This window comes from Carcharodon carcharias, chromosome 9 (assembly GCF_017639515.1).
Source record: "Carcharodon carcharias isolate sCarCar2 chromosome 9, sCarCar2.pri, whole genome shotgun sequence".
Taxonomy (NCBI): domain Eukaryota; kingdom Metazoa; phylum Chordata; class Chondrichthyes; order Lamniformes; family Lamnidae; genus Carcharodon; species Carcharodon carcharias.
Genome location: NC_054475.1, coordinates 52,472,918 through 52,490,107, shown reverse-complemented (window position 1 = coordinate 52,490,107; position 17,190 = coordinate 52,472,918). Strand labels below are relative to the sequence as shown.

The following is a 17,190-nucleotide window of genomic DNA, read 5'->3' as shown; positions in this document are numbered from 1 at the left end:
TTATTTTTTTATTTTTAACATTTTTTAATTTGGCACCAATCTCCCTGAGGCAGCGCTCAGGAAGATGAATGCACTCTTTCACACACATGCGCAAAAGAGCACACTCCCGGCTTAGGGAATCCTGCCACCACCACCGCCCCCCCCTCCCCACCGCCCCCCCCACCCCCCGGCCCGCACAGGGAGCGCATAGTGCTTCCTGGCGGACATCACACTGAGCGGGCCTTAATTGCCCCACCCACATAAAATGGTGGTGTGCCCCTAATCACCGATTGGAGGTGCGCCTGCACGCACCCATTCCTGAACTTCCCCCCCAACGGAGGGAAAATTCTGCTCCATATGTTTTAATAAGATCACCTCTCATTCTTCTAAACTCCAAGGAGTATAAATACATTTGGACTGGGAAAAGAAATCTACTCAACCTTTCCTCATAAAACAACCCTATCATCCCAGGAATCAGCCTAGTGAACATTTTCTGAACTGCTTCCAATGCAAGTATATCCTTCCTGAAGTAAGGTGACCAAATCTGTACACAGTACTCTAGGTGTGGTCTTATCAATGCTCTGTAAAGTTGTAGCAAGACTTCCCTACTTTTATACTTCACCCCCCTTACAATAAAGGCTGACATTCACTTGCTGTACTTGCTTGCTAACTTTTTGTGATTCATGAACAAGGACACCCAGATCCCTCTGTACTGCAGCATTCTGCAGTTTCTCCCCATTTAAATAATATTCAGTTTTTCTATTCCTCCTGCCAAAGTGGACAAACTCACATTTTCCCATGTACTCCACCTGCCAGATTTTTGCCCACTCACTTAACCTATCAATATTCCTTTGCAAACTCTTTGTATCCTCCTCACAACTTGCCTTTCTACTTATTTTTGTATCATCAGCAAATTCGACTACAATACAGTCGATTCCTTTATCTAAGTCATTAACATAGATCGTAAATAGTTAAGGCACCAGAACAGGCCCTGTGGCACTCCACTAGGTACAGTTTGCCACGTTGAAAATGACCCATTTGTTCTGAATCTCTGTTTCCTGTTAGTCAGTGCCAATGACAATTTTAAGGTGGTAACTTTTATTGCCCCTGATCATTTATATTCGCATGTGAAATGTACATTTTTCTTACCCTTTGAGTGAGTGAGTCAATCTTAAATAACCCAGCAGTAAGCTTTTTGGCTTCAAAAAGAAAAAGATTAGTTTATTTTTCATACCCTTGCCCTGGAGGTTACTAAAGAAACTATATATCACTCAATCTCTCACTCATATTTTCACACACACACACCAAAACTAGATACAAACAATGCTCATAAAAATAATTCCAATTTCCACCCCTTCATCATTTTCACGTGGTCCATCACTGACACTTCCCTTCCTTTCTTTGACCTCTCTGTCTCAATTTCTGGTGATAGAGTTGGCGGAAATGGCAGAGGATGATCCTTTGAATGCGGAGGCTGGTGGGGTGATAAATGAGGACAAGGGGGACCCTATTATGCCTCTGGGAGGGAGAGGAAGGTGTGTGGGCGGAAGCGCAGGAGATAGGCCGGACACGGTTGAGGGCCGTGTCAACCACCATGGGTGGAAAACCTTGGTTAAGGAAGAAGGAAGACATGTCAGAGGAACTGTTTTTGAAAGTGGCATCATCAGAACAGATGCAACGGAGGCGAAGGAACTGAGAGCATGGGATGGAGTCCTTACAGGAAGCGGGGTGTGAGGAGCTGTAGTCGAGGTAGCTTTGGGAGTCGGTAGGCTTGTAATGGATATTGGTGGACAGTCTATCACCAGAAATTGAGACAGAGGGGTCAAGGAAGGAAAGGGAAGTATCATAGATGGACCATATGAAAATGATGGAGGGGTAGAAATTGGAAGCAAAATTAATAAATTTTTCCAGGTCCAGATGAGAGCATGAAGCAGCACCGAAGCAATCGTCGATGTACCGGAGAAAGAGTTGTGGGAGAGGGCCGGAGTAGGACTGGAACAAGGAATGTTTCACATACCCCATAAAGAGACAGGCATAACTGGGGCCGATGCGGGTGCCCATAGCCACACCTTTTATTTGGAAGAAGTGAGAGGAGTTTAAGGAGAAATTGTTCAATGTGAGAACAAGTTCAGCCAGACAGAGGAGAGTAGTGGTGGATGGGAATTGTTCGGGCCTCTGTTTGAGGAAGAAGCGGACAGCCATCAGACCATCCCAGTGGGGGGTGGAAGTGTAGAGGGATTGGGCGTCCATGGTGAAGAGGAGGCGGTTGGGACCAGGGAACTGGAAATTGTTGATATGATGTAGGGTGTTAGAGGAATCACAGATGTAGGTGGGAAAGGACTGGACAAGGGGAGAGAAAATTGAGTCAGGATACCAAGAAATGAGTTCCGTGGGGCAGGATACACTGACTGGCAACAGAATTCAGCAAACCGACTGCACGTTTTCACTTTGGTGTTATCTGTAAACTTTATCAAGCTTTGTAAACTTCAAGCTTTGTTTCTTGTGCCTGTTTCTCAACCAGTTTCAACTTTGCTTCAAGGCCAAAATAGAGTCAAACAAATGAACTGCAGATTAAGGTTGAAGCTGTTATCTTTAAAGCATCAGCTCGTTGGGTAGCGCTCTTGCCTTCTGGATTAGAAGGTTGCAATTTCAAGTTCTGCTCTAGAGACTTGAGCATAAAATCTAGCAAATTGGCTGCTGCATTTACTATATCACAACAGTGATTACACTTCAGAAGTATTTCAATGGCTGTAAAACACTTTGGGATGCGCTGAGTTCTTGAAAGGTGTTCGTTTTTTATGAAGGATGAGCTGGTGATTAGGATCCCAGCCTGCTACCCCTACAATCAGAAAGTTGCTCGAGTGCAACCAACGTTGTAGATTTTCAACTTGCCATGAGAATGGTAGTACCCCTGTTATGAAACAGCCTTATAATCATTTCCATTCAAACATTTTGAAGGCCAATTCTCAATTAAAAGATAATATTCATTTTAACTGTGCTAATGTTGTGATATTTTGACTGCTGTTTTTCTGCTTTTCAATCAACTTTATCGATGAACAATTAACTTGCCTCCATTCCCTCCAAAGCTAACTTCTTATCAATGCTATCCTTTTCACAAGCTTCTTGTTAACATTCTCCTTTCTAATGGCTGCCTGATGGCATTCTCCTTTCCACTACATTGAAGTGATTGCTGCATATTCTCTAATATAGTTATAGTTATAGTTCTCTAATTGGGACCCCAGTGGAAGGGAAATTCCCCAGGTCCCCTTTCTATTCCTGTGGTTGCTGAAGCCTCAGGAATCAAAGTACAGTTCAGCCACTCTGAGTCCTATTGGGGTCCCATTAACTTGAAATCTCACCTTCGACAGATTCAGCGTGGTATCCCTCTCACCCTCTCTGGTTGGTTAGGAAACTTGGAAGCAGGATGCTAATGTCATGTTGTGTTGAAGGGGCATGGGAAAGCTCCATCGACAGAACAAAATTGTTCCCAATCTGCTACTGGCTTCTCCATTGCATGCAGATCTGTCACTGACTCCATCCTTCTTTCCAGCAACTTTCACAGGCTGAGCCAGACTGTTCAAAATCTTAGCATGCTATGACTTAAGCTTCCACTCACACCCCCTCCATCAACTATTTACGCCTCCATAACATTGACAACTTCCTCTCCTGTATCAGCCGATCTGTAGCAGAAATTCTCATGTATGCCATTGTCACCTGCATACACCATTATTACAATACTCTCCTAGCCAGTCTCTCACCCTTCACCCTGCATAAACTTCAGTTCATCCAATACTTTGCTTCCCCATATCCTGTAAAAACTTGCTGACCCATTATTCTAAATCCTCAGTCAGCTGCATTGGCCAACCAATCCTTCATATTTAAACTTTCCAGCCTTTGTTTAAATGCATTTTCCTCTCCCTATTTCTATCACCTTCTCTAAACCTACAACCCCTTAAAACTCACCTCCTTGACCAAGCGTCTTGCCTTATATTATGAACTTTCAGTCAATACTTCAAAAAATTGGACACAAACAGGCTGTTAAGAAGGGTGTTGCATATCTTGTGAATTCTGGCATTTGAATTAAAGGCATTACCAAGCCTCTGATGAATACCTAATTAAATATAGGCATAGGTGAGTGTACCTCAAAGCTATTTGTGGAATTCACACATCTCATTGTTTAAGGGTGGACCAACACCCAAAGGCTATTGAGCTTCCAGACTGCCTGTCTTCATTTCTCATGTTAGAATAAATAACTTTTTTGATTGTAAACTCACAAAAGCTTGCTGCTGAATTCTTTAATTGGAATACATACTCCAATGGCAAGAAAAGATCCACCTCTTTCCATACAAAACATACTGATAATGAGCAAATATATCCTAATCTCATCTGGTGAGGCACTGTACTGGCAATGGAGCCTTTCAAAATCAGCCTTGCGCTTAGATTTTCTAATTTGGGTGCAGTTTACAGATGAATGGTTGGCTGCAAAGCTAACAAGTAGCATTCTCCTGCAACTAATTTTCTAGGATCACCTCATAACTTTCAGTGGGGTTTGAACCCACGTCCATTCTAATTGAGAAACAAGAGCCACGAACTGAGCCACTACTGGCCTATCGTGTGATATCCTTCCCTAAAGGACATTAGTGAGCCGGGTGGGTTTTTACAACAATCGATGATAGCTTCATGGTTACCATCACTGGGACTAGCTTTGAATTCCAGTTTTATTAATTGTTGATGACACAAGAAAGACATGCTTTACGTGAGTGGGTTAACAACTAGTTGTTATAGATTTGAAATCATTGACAAAATATCCAGAGTGGAGCTGAGGAGGCTTTTTTTAACTCAGAGTTGTCAGAATCTGGGATGCTGCACCTGAAAAGGTGATGGAAGCTGATTCCATAAATAATTAAAAAAAAAAGTTGGACAGGTACTTGAGAACGTGGGGCTTGCAGGGTTACGGACAAAAGAATAGGAGTGAGGATTAAGCACAACTGTTCTTTCAGAGATAAAAGCAAACTACTGCAGATGCTGCAAATCTGAAGTAAAAGCATAAAATGTTGGTAAAACTCAGCAGATTTAGCAAATGTGGAGAGAGAAACAGTTAACATTTCAAGCCGATAATGTTTCATTAGAACTGGGAACTGTGTAAGGAACATATCTTTTTATTTTCTGTTGGACTGAGAATTAAAATGACAATGGCTGCAGGTTGAAAGACATGTCCACTGGAACAGGATGAAAGATATATATAATGTCGCAGTCCTGGAACAGGGTGTGCCATGAAAGACAGGATGGTGCCGGAAGGGAGTCCTGAACCAGGGGAGCTGCCTGGCAACAGTGTTTTGATTGGCTCCTGACCAGGTGACCAGGTTTCTGTGAAGAGCAAGAATAGCTCCTGGCCTGAAAGGAAAAGACCTAAAGCCTCTCTCTCTTGTGTGTGGAAGAGTCCAGTAATTTCACAGCAGCAGAAAGCTCCTGGCTTGCAAAAAGAAAACATCTAAAATCTCTTTTTCTCATATTTCTATAAACTGCTCTCTCACTGAGGAAACCCATGTAAAAGGTAAAAGGGGAAAACCACTGTTAGAGACATTGAAAAGCAAGTTATCAACCAATGAACTACAGACTGAAAGTGCTGGAAGACCACCTCATGTCATCAGCAAGAACTGAAAGGAATTTGGAAGAATCGATCAAAATCAACCCATCGACTCCTGTTCTCGGGATTGGTGCTTTATCCCACCCTTAAAATATATATTTTGTGTGTCTTATCTGTCTTGTGTGTGTGTGTGTGTGTATAAGGATTTAAGAAGGGGGTAGAGTTTAAGTTATAGTGTTAGAAGTTGACAGTTCATATTTCTTTCTTTTGTCTCTAGTCAAAGACAATTTGTACAATAAACAGTTATTTCCTTATTAAGTTTACAAACCTGGTGCTCATATTCTGTTAAACCAAATTAAACAGTTAGGTAAAATTGGAGCAATCTGGTGGTTTGGTCAAACATTTCACATTTGTCACGGCTCAGGGAACTGTGGGGCTTGATATTACAATGCACTCTTCCCAGTGAGTCGTGACAACAGCAAGGAATATAATAAGTTTTAATCATGTGAAATAAGTGAGGGTGGAAAAAGAATAAAAAGGAACATCAGTGATAGGGTGGAAGAGGGAATACATTAAATAGGATAAGAGTTGGTGATGCAGAGCCAAAAGAAGTGGTAATGGGGGAAGTGAAGAAACAAAAGGGCAGCCTCTTAAAGCAAAGCGATATAAAGAAGATTTCCCATTTTATTCTCCATGGCAATGCCTCAGCCAATCAGAGTCAACTTGCCAACCAATCAGCACCCTTTTCTCCTGTGTTTCAATTGTCATGGTCATTTGAAATTTGGCATTCTTGCATTTGTCCTGACGAGTGTAAGACGGCAAGCTTCGGCAACAAGTCTCTTTTCAGCAATATTCAAAAGCAAGATTAAGGCTGACACATGCAAAGAAAATGAAACAAAATGGGGTCAGGGAGATTTGAAATTGTTGAGCTTAATGTTGAGTCTGGAAGGCTGCAAGGTGCCTAATTGAAAGATGAGGTGCTTTTCCTTAAGCTTTCTTTGAGCTTCATTGGAACATTGCATTAGGGGATAGAGAAGTCAGCATGAGAACAAGGTGGAGAATTGAAATAGCACACCATCGGAAGCTCGAGGTTATGCTTGCAAACTAAATGGTGGTGTTCCACAAAGTGGTCACCAAATCTGTGTTAAGCATCTCTAGTGTAGAGCAGACCACATTGTGAACAACGAATACAGTATACCAAATTGAAATTTGTACCAGTAAATTGTGGTTTCACCTAGAAGGAATGTTTGGGGTCTTGGATGGTGAAAAGAGAGGAGCTAAGAAGAGAGATGCTGCATCTCCTGTGCTTGTGTGGAAAGGTGCTGTGGGAAAGGGATGGTGTATTGGGGATGATTGAGTGGACCAGGGTGATGCAGAGGTATTTATACAACACTTGTGTGGTCTTTTCTACATTAGGGAGACTAAACACAGCTTGGATGATTGTTTTGCAGCACACCTCCATTCAGTTTACAATCATAACCTTGAGCTTCCAGTTACCTGCCATTTCAATTCTCCACTTTGCTCTCGTGTTGACCCCTCTGTCCTCGGCCTACTTCAGTGTTCCAATGAAGTTCAGTTAAAGCTTGAGGAACAATGCCTCATCTTTCAGTGAGGCACTTTACAGCCTTCTGGACTCAACACTGAGTTCAACAATTTCATATCGTATTTTCTGACCATCCCCACACCCCACCCCAGCACCCCACCTCTGATTTTGTTTCTTTTTGCATTTTTCGGCCTTAATCTTATTTTTCTTTTGTTCTTGCTTTTGGATGGCAGCTGTTCATTATTTTGCCAAATACATCTTTTATTTATTTACTTGTCCCATTACCACTCTGTAGTAACTGAAGGTATAGCCTCTCCTGCTAGCTATCAGGTGTCACATGATGTTTTGGAGGCCCTGACCAATGAGCCCTAAGCGTGGATAATCTTTGGGGAGAGGGGTGGGGCTTCCTGAAGACAGTCCTGATCAAGCATGTTGCATCTGAAAATCTCTCTGCAATAAAGTTTATCTGTTTCTTGTTGAAACTTGTCCACTCCCTTTGGTTCTGCAACACCAACTCTTTTCATTTAATGCAACTCATCTCATGCTCTATCAAATGGATTGGATGTTCCCTTTTGATCTTTTTCTCAACCACTCCATTTCATCTGATTGATTCAATTTCTAAACTTTCCCCATTCTGATGAATGATCAGCGACCTGAAATGTTAACTCTATTTCTCTCTCCACAGATGCTGCCTGAAGTGCTGAGTTTTTTCAACATTTTTTGTTTCCATTGCTCTTTCAAAGGGCTGGCATAGATATGACATAGCAAAAGGCCTCCTCATATGCTTCCGTGTCACCATGATTTCTATTTATAAAATGTTGAAATATTATAGGCAGTTGATGTACACCATTTTCACTGATTTCAACAGATTGCGAAGCCTTTGTGTAATGGAGGACTCTGTGCCATGGCCTCATTAGTTCCAAATAGATGTTGCTTTAATTTAGGACCACTGTATACAGACAGCATGCTAACCAGGCATCTTAATACTGATTAAATATGATGTGGTTTTACAGAATCTCCATGTGAGATGGCTATCTCTATAACTGAGACCAATCTGTGGGATAGCCTCATCATTCTACATGAAATGCAGATTGCAAGCTACGCCCAATGTCAGCCAAATTGACATGGAGAGTTTTTTGTATTTGAGACCCTGTTCCACTCATAGCAAATGTCAAAGCAGATTTTATTTTAAACCTAACTAACTACACAGTTGGCTTAGTGCAAACTGACAGCAAGGCATTGAGCCATCTATACTGTAAGGTTGCTTCTATCGACTTGTCCTGTAGAAGGGACATTACAACTCTGGCTGTAACCCAGTAGGTGGGCAATTTGTTGTAATAAAAATAAGGCTTTAAAGGGAAACTCACATAATTACTACTCATTAGCCACAAAAAGTGCCTTCACACTCAGAAATTGATGAATTCCCTCCACCCTGCCCACCGCAGAGGGCAAATGAAGGATTCCTGGGGCATTTAAATTATTTATATATAGAACATATAATGATAGACCCCTGGAACTGATTGCAGTGCAAAAATTCAATTGAAGGCTTTGAATAAGAAAAATGAATACCTGGGAGAAAGTTATGAGGCACGGATATCAGGAACTTGAGAATGAAATGCAAAGGATTAAAACTAATTATTAATATCCTTATATTAATGTGTATCATTTAAAATCAGTCACTTCAGGATGGTATCATTTTATTTTTTGGGGATTATATCTATTGTTTCAGATGATTAATGTCACAATCCTAATTAATTTCAAACCACATAGCTAAAAAAACTGGTGAAAATGATGTGAAATGTTGTAAGTATTGATCTGCTGCATGAGATCTGTATTCTCTACCATAAAACCTCCTGAAGATAAGCCTGTTGCTGCTCCTGCTGCAATTTAGCTCTGACACTTCTCTACTCAGTCACTCCCTGCTTTTATATGGGCTATTTATAACTCCATGAGTAAACTGACGTCACCACGCATGCTTTCAAATCCAAAGACTACATATCCCAGAGTCCATTGCGATTATAGCGCCTGCGTACTCTGAGCATCTTAAGGTCCCATAATATGAGGTACTTCTTTTGCCTGAGAAATAATAGTTTCCGCGCCTAAGGGTGTCGGCTATGTTAACAATTAAGTAGAACAGTAGGCTCCGACTGGAGTGTGTGGGTTGCCTAGCGGTGCGATGTCCAAGTGGCGGCGGGGTCCTCCCAGCGGGGCTGTGCTTGGGACAGAAAGTTCGGGTGGAGGCGCGAGGGGAGCCGTTAGCGGGTGCAGAGTGCGCATGCGTAGAGCGCCGCCCACAGCCCGAGCCCGAGCCCGGTAGTGGGGCTGGAGAGACCGGGGTGAGTGAGTGAGTGAGTGAGGGGAAGGGGTGGGGAGAAGGAGGGGAGGGGGGGAGAAGGAGGGGGATGGGGGGAGAGGGGGTGGGGAGAAGGAGGGGAGGGGGGAGAGGGGGTGGGGAGAAGGAGGGGAGGGGGGAGAGGGGGTGGGGAGAAGGAGGGGAGGGGGGAGAGGGGGTGGGGAGAAGGAGGGGAGGGGGGAGAGGGGGTGTGGAGGAGGAGGGGAGGGGGGAGGGGGGAGAAGGAGGGGAGGGGGGAGGGGGGAGAAGGAGGGGAGGGGGAGAAGGAGGGGAGGGGGGAAGAGGGGGGAGAGGGGGTGGGGAGAAGGAGGGGAGGGGGGGAGAGGGGGTGGGGAGAAGGAGGGGAGGGGGGGAGAGGGGGTGGGGAGAAGGAGGGGAGGGGGGAGAGGGGGTGGGGAGAAAGAGGGGAGGGGGGGAGAGGGGGTGGGGAGAAGGAGGGGAGGGGGGGGAGAGGGGGTGGGGAGAAGGAGGGGAGGGGGGGGAGAGGGGGTGGGGAGAAGGAGGGGAGGGGGGGAGAGGGGGTGGGGAGAAGGAGGGGAGGGGGGGAGAGGGGGTGGGGAGAAGGATGGGAGGGGGGAGAGGGGGTGGGGTGAAGGAGGGGAGAGGGGGTGGGGAGGGGAGGGGGGGAGAGGGGGTGGGGAGAAGGAGGGGGGAGGGGGTGGGGAGAAGGAGGGGGTAGAAGGAGTGGGGGAGGGGGGGTGGGGAGAAGGAGGGGGTAGAAGGAGTGGGGGAGGGGGGTGGGGAGAAGGAGGGGAGGGGGGGAGAGGGGGTGGGGAGAAGGAGGGTTAGAAGGAGTGGGGGAGGGGGGTGGGGAGAAGGAAGGAGGGGAGGGGGGGAGAGGGGGTGGGGAGAAGGAGGGGGGAGAAGGTGGGGCGAAGGAGGGGGGGAGCAGGTGGGTAGAAGGAGGGGGGGAGGGGGTGGGTAGAAGGAGGGGGAGGGGGTGGGTAGAAGGAGGGGGAGGGGGTGGGGAGAAGGGGGGGGGGAGAGGGGCTGGGGAGAAGGGGGAGAGGGGGTGGGGAGAAGGGGGAGAGGGGTTGGGGAGAAGCAGGGGAGGGGAAGAAGGAGGGGGGGAGAAGGAGTGGAGAGAGGAGGGGGGAGAAGGAGTGGAGAGAGGAGGGGGGAGAAGGAGGGGAGGGGGAGAGAAGGAGGGGAGGGGGGGGAGAAGGAGGGGAGGGGGAGAAGGGGGGTAGAAGGAGGGGAGAGGGGAGGAGGGGGGAGAGGGGAGGAGGGGGAGGAGAAGGAGGGGGGAGATGGGGGGGAGAAGGGGGGTAAGAGAGGGGGGAGAAGGGGAGGGTGGGAGGGGGTGAAGGGGAGGGAGGGAGAAAGGGATGGGGGAGGGGGAGAAAGGGATGGGGGAGGGGGAAGGGGAGAAGAGGGGGGGAGCGGGAGGGAGAGGGGGGGAGCGGGAGGGAAAGGGGAGCAGAGAGAGGGGGGAGGGGGAGAAGATGGGAAGGGGGAGGAGGGGGAGGGGGAGGGGAGCATGAGGAGAAGAGGGAGGGGAGAAGCGAGGGGGCGGGGGGAGGAGGTGAGAGGAGAAGAGAGGGGAGGAAGGGGGGAGGGGAGAAGAGGGGAGGGGTGGGGAGAGGAAGGTGGGTGGGGCAGAGGGAGGGGAGAAGAGGGTGATGAGGCAGAGGGAGGGAGGGGAGAAGAGGGTGGTGGGGCAGAAGGAGGGAGGGGAGAAGAGGGTGGTGGGGCAGAGGGAGGGAGGGGAGAAGAGGGTGGTGGGGCAGAGGGAGGGAGGGGAGAAGAGGGTGGTGGGGCAGAGGGAGGGAGGGAAGAAGAGGGTGGTGGGGCAGAGGGAGGGAGGGGAGAAGAGGGTGGTGGGGCAGAGGGAGGGAGTGGAGAAGAGGATGGTGAGGGAGGGGAGAAGAGGATGGTGGGACAGGGAGGGAGGGGAGAAGAGGTGGGGCAGAGGAAGGGAGAGGAGAAGACGGTGGGTTGGGGGCAGAGGGAGGGAGGGGCAAAGACAGTGAGGGAGGGAGGGGAGAAGGGGGAGGGGAGAAGGGGAAGGCAGGAGGGAGGGGAGAAGAGGGTGGGTTGGGGGGGAAGGAGGGAGGGGAGAGGAGGGTGGTGTGGGGGAGGGAGGGGAGAAGAGGATGGTGGGGGGGCAGGGAGGGGAGAGGAGGGGGAGGTGAGGTAGGGTAAGAGCTGGCGAGAGGTGGAAGAGGGAGGGGAGGGGGGTAAAAGGTGCGGAGGGGGTAAAAGGAGAGGGGTGGGTGAAGAGGTGGGTAAGGAGGGAGTGGAAGAGTTGGAGGTGGGGGTTAAAGGAGGAGGGAACGGGAGGCAGTGAAGAGGTGTTGGTGAGGGAGTGAGGAAGTGGGGGAAGCAGGAAGAGAAGGGAGTGGGTAGAGGTGGGGCAAGGGCAAAAGAAGGATGGAAGGGGAAGTGGGGAAACGTGGTGGGGGAGGGAAGGAAGTAGGAGGGGAAGAGGTAGGGGAGGGGAAGAAGTAAGGGAGGAAGACGAGGTGGGGGAAGAGTTGGGGGGAGTGAGGAGGGGGAAGTGGTGGCGGTAGGAAGGAGGAGGGGAAGAGGTAGGGGGTGGAGTAGGGGAGGGTGAAGAAGTTAGGGGGAAGGGGGAAGTGGTGGGGGAGGGAAGGAAGGAGGAGGGGAAGAGGTAGGCGGTGGAGTAGGGGAGGGGGAAGAGGGAAGGGCCACAGGGAAGAGGGGAAGTGGTGGGCAAGGGAGGAGGTGGGGGAAACACGTGGTGGGGGGGGGGGAGGAAGAGGTGGTGGAGGGAAGGAAGGAGGAGGGGAAAAGGTAGGGAGGTGGAGTAGGGGTGGGGGAGAGGGGAGGAGTAGGGGAGGGGAGGAGGGAATAAGTAAGGGGGGAATAGGGGAGGGAAGAGTCGGCGGGGGGGGAAGAGTTGGGGGGAGATGAGAAGGGAGGGTGAGGAGTGGGGAGGGTGGAGAAGATGGGAGGGGTTGTTGGGGAGGTGTGGGGGCTGCGGAAGAGGGGAGGGGAAGAGGTGGGGGAGGGGAAGGAGAGGGTGAGAGGAGGGGGGAATTGGGGGAGTGAAGGAAGGAGGAGGGGAAGTTGTAGGGGGGTGGAGTAGAGGAGGGGGAAGAAGTAAAGGGGAAGTGGTGGGGGTGGGAGGTGGGGGAAGAAGTGACGGGGAGAGCGGAGGGAGTGGAGGGGTGGGGAGGGTAGAGAAGATGGGAGTGGGTGTCGGGAAGGGGTGCGGGGTGGGGAGGATGGGAGAAGGGAAGCGAAGAGAGGGTAGGGATGGGGGGTGGGGAGAAGTGGCAAAGTGGAGGGGAGAAGGGGTGGAGGAGAAGGCGGGGGAGGGGAGGAGTGGCAGGGTGGAGGGGTGGGGGAGAAGGCAGGGAAGTGGAGGGGTGGGGAGAAGGCGGGGAGGGGTTGAGTGGCAAAGTGGAGGGGAGGAGAGGTGAGGGTGGAGACGGGGGAGGGGAGGAGCGGGAATGTAGAAAGGTGACGTAGAAGGGAGTGGTGAAGTGGAAGGAAGAGGTGGTGGGGGAGTTGAGGGGAGAGGGGTGCGGGGGGTGTGCATGTGAGTTGTGGGGAGAGGGCGAGGTGGCGATGGGAGAGGGGGGGGGAGGTGGTGGGGTGAGGGAGGGAGTGAGTGGAAGGGGAAGAGCTGGGGTGGAGAGAGGAGGAGGGGAAGAAGGGGTGGCAGAGGGGATGTGAAGGGGGTGGGCGAGTGGAGAAGGGGAGGGGAGATGGAAGGAGGCGCAGAGAGAGGGCGAGGGGAGAAGAGGAGGAGGGGGGAGTAGTGGTGGGGTGGGGAGGAGGGGCAGTGGTGAGGGGGAGTGGAGGTGGCAGGCGGAGGGGTGGGGGGGTGGGATGGTTGGAGTAGTTGGGCTGGGGGGAAGAGAGGGAATGAGGTGGGTACAGGGGCTGAGGACTGGGTTACTTAAGGCTTGATGATGAAGGGCTTAAGAGTGAGGGTAGGGGTGAGGGTTGGAGGGGTTTGGGTGTGATGGAGGTGCACTGGAGCTACAGGTATATTTGGTGAAGAGGTATGGGGGCTTTGGTAGGGGCATAGGAGGGTGTGGGTGGGTAGAGGAAAAGGGGTAAGTTTTGATGTGCTGACTTGCTGAAGGTCAGAGGAGAGGGGATTTGGCAAGGGGCCGTGGGAGAGACCAGGGGCAGAATATGACTAGGTGGTAGGGAAGGAGGGAATTGGTTTTATGGGCTTGTGGAGAGGTGTGAAGGCATGTGGGCTGGGGCTTGAAGTTTTGGATACACTGAGATAGGGTATGGTTGTGGAAAGGAGCGTGTGTTTGCGTGTTCAAACCTGAGGCAAGAAACACATTGTATGATACGAAAGGTGTCCCATTCGGAAATGTGATGATGAACTTATGCAATTAGGACACAAGTCCAGGGAGAGGGATAACCTGGAGGGGTGGAATATAAGGCTCCGGAGAGATTTTCTTTTTATTTTACTTGTTTATGGTATGTTTGCTGGCAAGGCTAGCATTTATTGCTCATACCTAACTGGTCTTAAAGGTTCTGTTTTGCCCCCACTCCTTTTGTCATTTTGTCCTTCCATGAGATGTCCAGAATGCACTGCAAACAGCGAAGATGAAAGTTAAAAAACAAAAAACTGCGGATGCTGGAAATCCAAAACAAAAACAGAATTACCTGGAAAAACTCAGCAGGTCTGGCAGCATCGGCGGAGAAGAAAAGAGTTGACGTTTCGAGTCCTCATGACCCTTCAACAGAAGATGAAAGTTGTTGAGTTTCCTTTCTTGATAGCTGGATGGGATTCCAGCTGACATTTTCAAGCACTTTCTCTCTGTCAGAAGGTGGGACCTGTTCCACAAGATATGTGAGACACAAAAGTCATCACATTATACAAAACCAAACGTGACAGAGGAACTTGCAACAACTACAGGGACATTTTACTCCTTTGCTAGGGCCATGCTTAAAAGACTCCACCCATTTGCAGATCAAGTGTATTCAGAAGCGCAATGCCATTTCTGCACTGGCAGGTCTACTGTTGGCGTGATCTTCTCCATGTGCCATCTGCAAGAGATGTGCAGGGAACAGGATGTACCTGTTCACCTTACTTTCATAGATGTCACTAAAGCATTCAGCAAGACAGGACTCTACAAGCCCAGGTCTCATTTGTTGTACAATTTAACAGCGCCACTTCTGACAGCTTCAGGATGATGAATGGAGCGAAAGAGGGCTGTGTCCAAGCTCCCAGTTCTCCATGCTCCTGACCTTTGCCTTTCCAGTGTATGTGGAAAGAGTTTATCTTCCTGCTAGATCAGATGGCAAGAAGGGAAGACACAAAATCAGTATCTTGATCAAGGAATGCTGCTGATGCTGCTCTGGTCATCCATAGAGAAACTCAACTACAAAGACTCATGGATTGTCTTTTCTATGCATGTAACTTACTATAAGCGTCAAGAAAACTGTGGTCATTGGACAGGATGTAACATTTCTGCTCCTGCTCACACTAACACCTCTGCTGCAAGTCATTAGCAAATTCTGCTAATTATTGACATCTTGTGATGCAGAACTTGCTACATGCATAAGGAAAACAGCTCACCTTTGGCCAGCTCATGAAACGTGTACAGGGTAACAGCACGTTAATTGCAATGGTGACAAAGGAATAACAATATATTTCCAAGGTGACAGGATGGTGTGTGACTTGGGAGGGGACCGACAAGCTACCACCTGCAAGGTGGAGGAGGTCACGGATTTGGAAGATGCTATCGCAAGAGGCTTTGTGAGTTGCTGCAGTGCATCATATAGATGATGTACACTGCTGCCACTGTGTGCAGGTGGTGGAGAGAGAGAATGTGGTGGATGGGATGTCAATCAAGCAGGCTGCTTTGTCCTCAACGGTCTCAGGTTTCTTGAAGTGTTGATGGATCTGCACTCATCCGGGCAAGTGGAGAATATTCCATCACACTCCTGACTTGTGCTTTGCAGATGATCTCTAGAAGATGAGGCTTTAGGGAAGTCAGGAGGTGAATCATTCACCTCAGAATATCCAGCATCCATCGACCATTACCCTTTGTTTCCTTTTACTGAGCCAATTTTGGATCCAACCTGCCATCTTTCCCTGTATCCCATGAGATCTCACTTTCCTGACCAGTCTGCCATGTGGGATCTTGTCAAATGTCTTATTGAAATCCATGTAGACAATGTCCACTGCACTAGCCTCATCAACCCTCCTTGTTACTTCATCAGAAAATTCTGTTGAGTTAGTAAGATACAATCTTCCCCTAACAAAACCATGCTGACTATCCCTGATCAATCAATGCCTATCTAAGTGACAGTTTATCCTGAATCTCAGAATTGCTTCCAGTAATTTGCCCACCACTGAAGTTAGACTGACTAGCCAATAATTTTCTGGCCTATCCCTTGCACCCTTTTTAAATAATGGTACAATGTTCGCAGACCTCCAATCCTCTGGGACCTCACCTGTATCTAGTGAGGATTGGAAAATGATCCTCAGAGCATCTGTTGTTTCCTCTCTGACTTTCTTCAACAGCCTGGGATACAATCCATTTGGCCCTGGTGATCTATCCACCTTCAAGGATGTCAGTTCCTCCAGTACTTGCTCTCTCACTGCTTATTGTATCTAATATTTCACACTGCTCTTTAACTGGAATGTCTGCATCATCTCTCTCCTTAGAGAAGGCAGAGACAAAGTACTCATTGAGGACCCTGCCCACATCTTCTGTATCAACCCACAACTTACCATGTACATCTCTGCTAGATCCTACCATTTCCTTAGTTATTCTCTTGCTCTTAATGTACTGGTAAAATACCTTAGGATTTTCTTTGATTTTACCTGCCAATATGTTTTCGTATCCTCCCTTTGCTACACCCCCACCTTTTTTATCTCACTCCCTATCCTGCCTGAAAACTATATTCAGGGATGTTGAGCTGTCTTTTTTGCCTTAAGCCAAGTTTATGTTATAGTGATGATATCATGCTGCTATGCGTCTATCAATGCCTCAGCTCATCGGCTTTATTTATTATGCTCCTTGCATTCTTGTATTTGCATATATACTGTTTAACATTGCCAAATTCCTGTGGTTTACACTGTTTAACCTGTGCTGCTTCTATCTTTCAGAGTCGCTCACTAATTCGCCATCTTCTATTCTCTGCTCTGAGTTTGCCCTCAGGTTCCCATCCCCGTATCAATCTAATTTAACCCCCCTGCCCACACAGCAATAACAAGCTCCCTGTGAGGATTTTCGTCCCAGCCCTGTTCAGGTGTTGACCGTACATATTCCACGCCTCTGAGCCATATAGGAGGGCAGGTATCACTACTGGTCTGTAGACCATGAGCTTGGTGCCAGGTTTGGGGTCCTGATCTTCAAGCACTCTTTGTTAGGCGGCTGAAGGCTCACTGAAGGTGGTGTTGAACCTGGTCAATATCTGTCCTTGTTGACAGTAGGCCCCCAAAATATGGAAGATGGCCCATGTTGTCGTGGCTACCTGGGGGGCAGTGCATTGTCGAGGACCTTTGTCTTACGGGTTTTTATTGTAAGGCCCATGCTCTTGTATGCCTCAGGGAAGATGTCGGCAATGGCTTGGAGCTCAGCCTCCGACTGTGCACAGATGCAAGCATCGTCTGCATGCTGTATTTGAATGACAGGATGGGACGACCTTGGATCTGGCCTGCAGGTGGTAGAGGTTGAACAGGTTCCCACTGGTTCTGTAGTTTAGCTCCACTCCAGCAGGGAGCTTGCTGAAGGTCAGATGGAGCCTTGCAGCAAGGAAGATCGCGAAGAATGTTGG

At 48.7% G+C, this 17,190-nt stretch overlaps 1 protein-coding gene across 2 annotated transcripts in view; it reads left to right on the top strand.

The window, feature by feature from the left end:
• The first annotated feature begins 9,137 nt into the window (after positions 1-9,137).
• Positions 9,138-17,190, top strand: part of nras (NRAS proto-oncogene, GTPase) — a 55,784-nt gene continuing 47,731 nt past the window's right edge. Inside the window, exon 1 of one of the 2 annotated variants that reach the window (XM_041194962.1) lies at positions 9,138-9,172. The gene's annotated coding sequence lies outside the window, so the exon portion shown is untranslated. Of the gene's footprint in view, positions 9,173-9,356; positions 9,446-17,190 lie in introns of those variants that run through there. The other variant, XM_041194961.1, reaches the window with a different exon arrangement.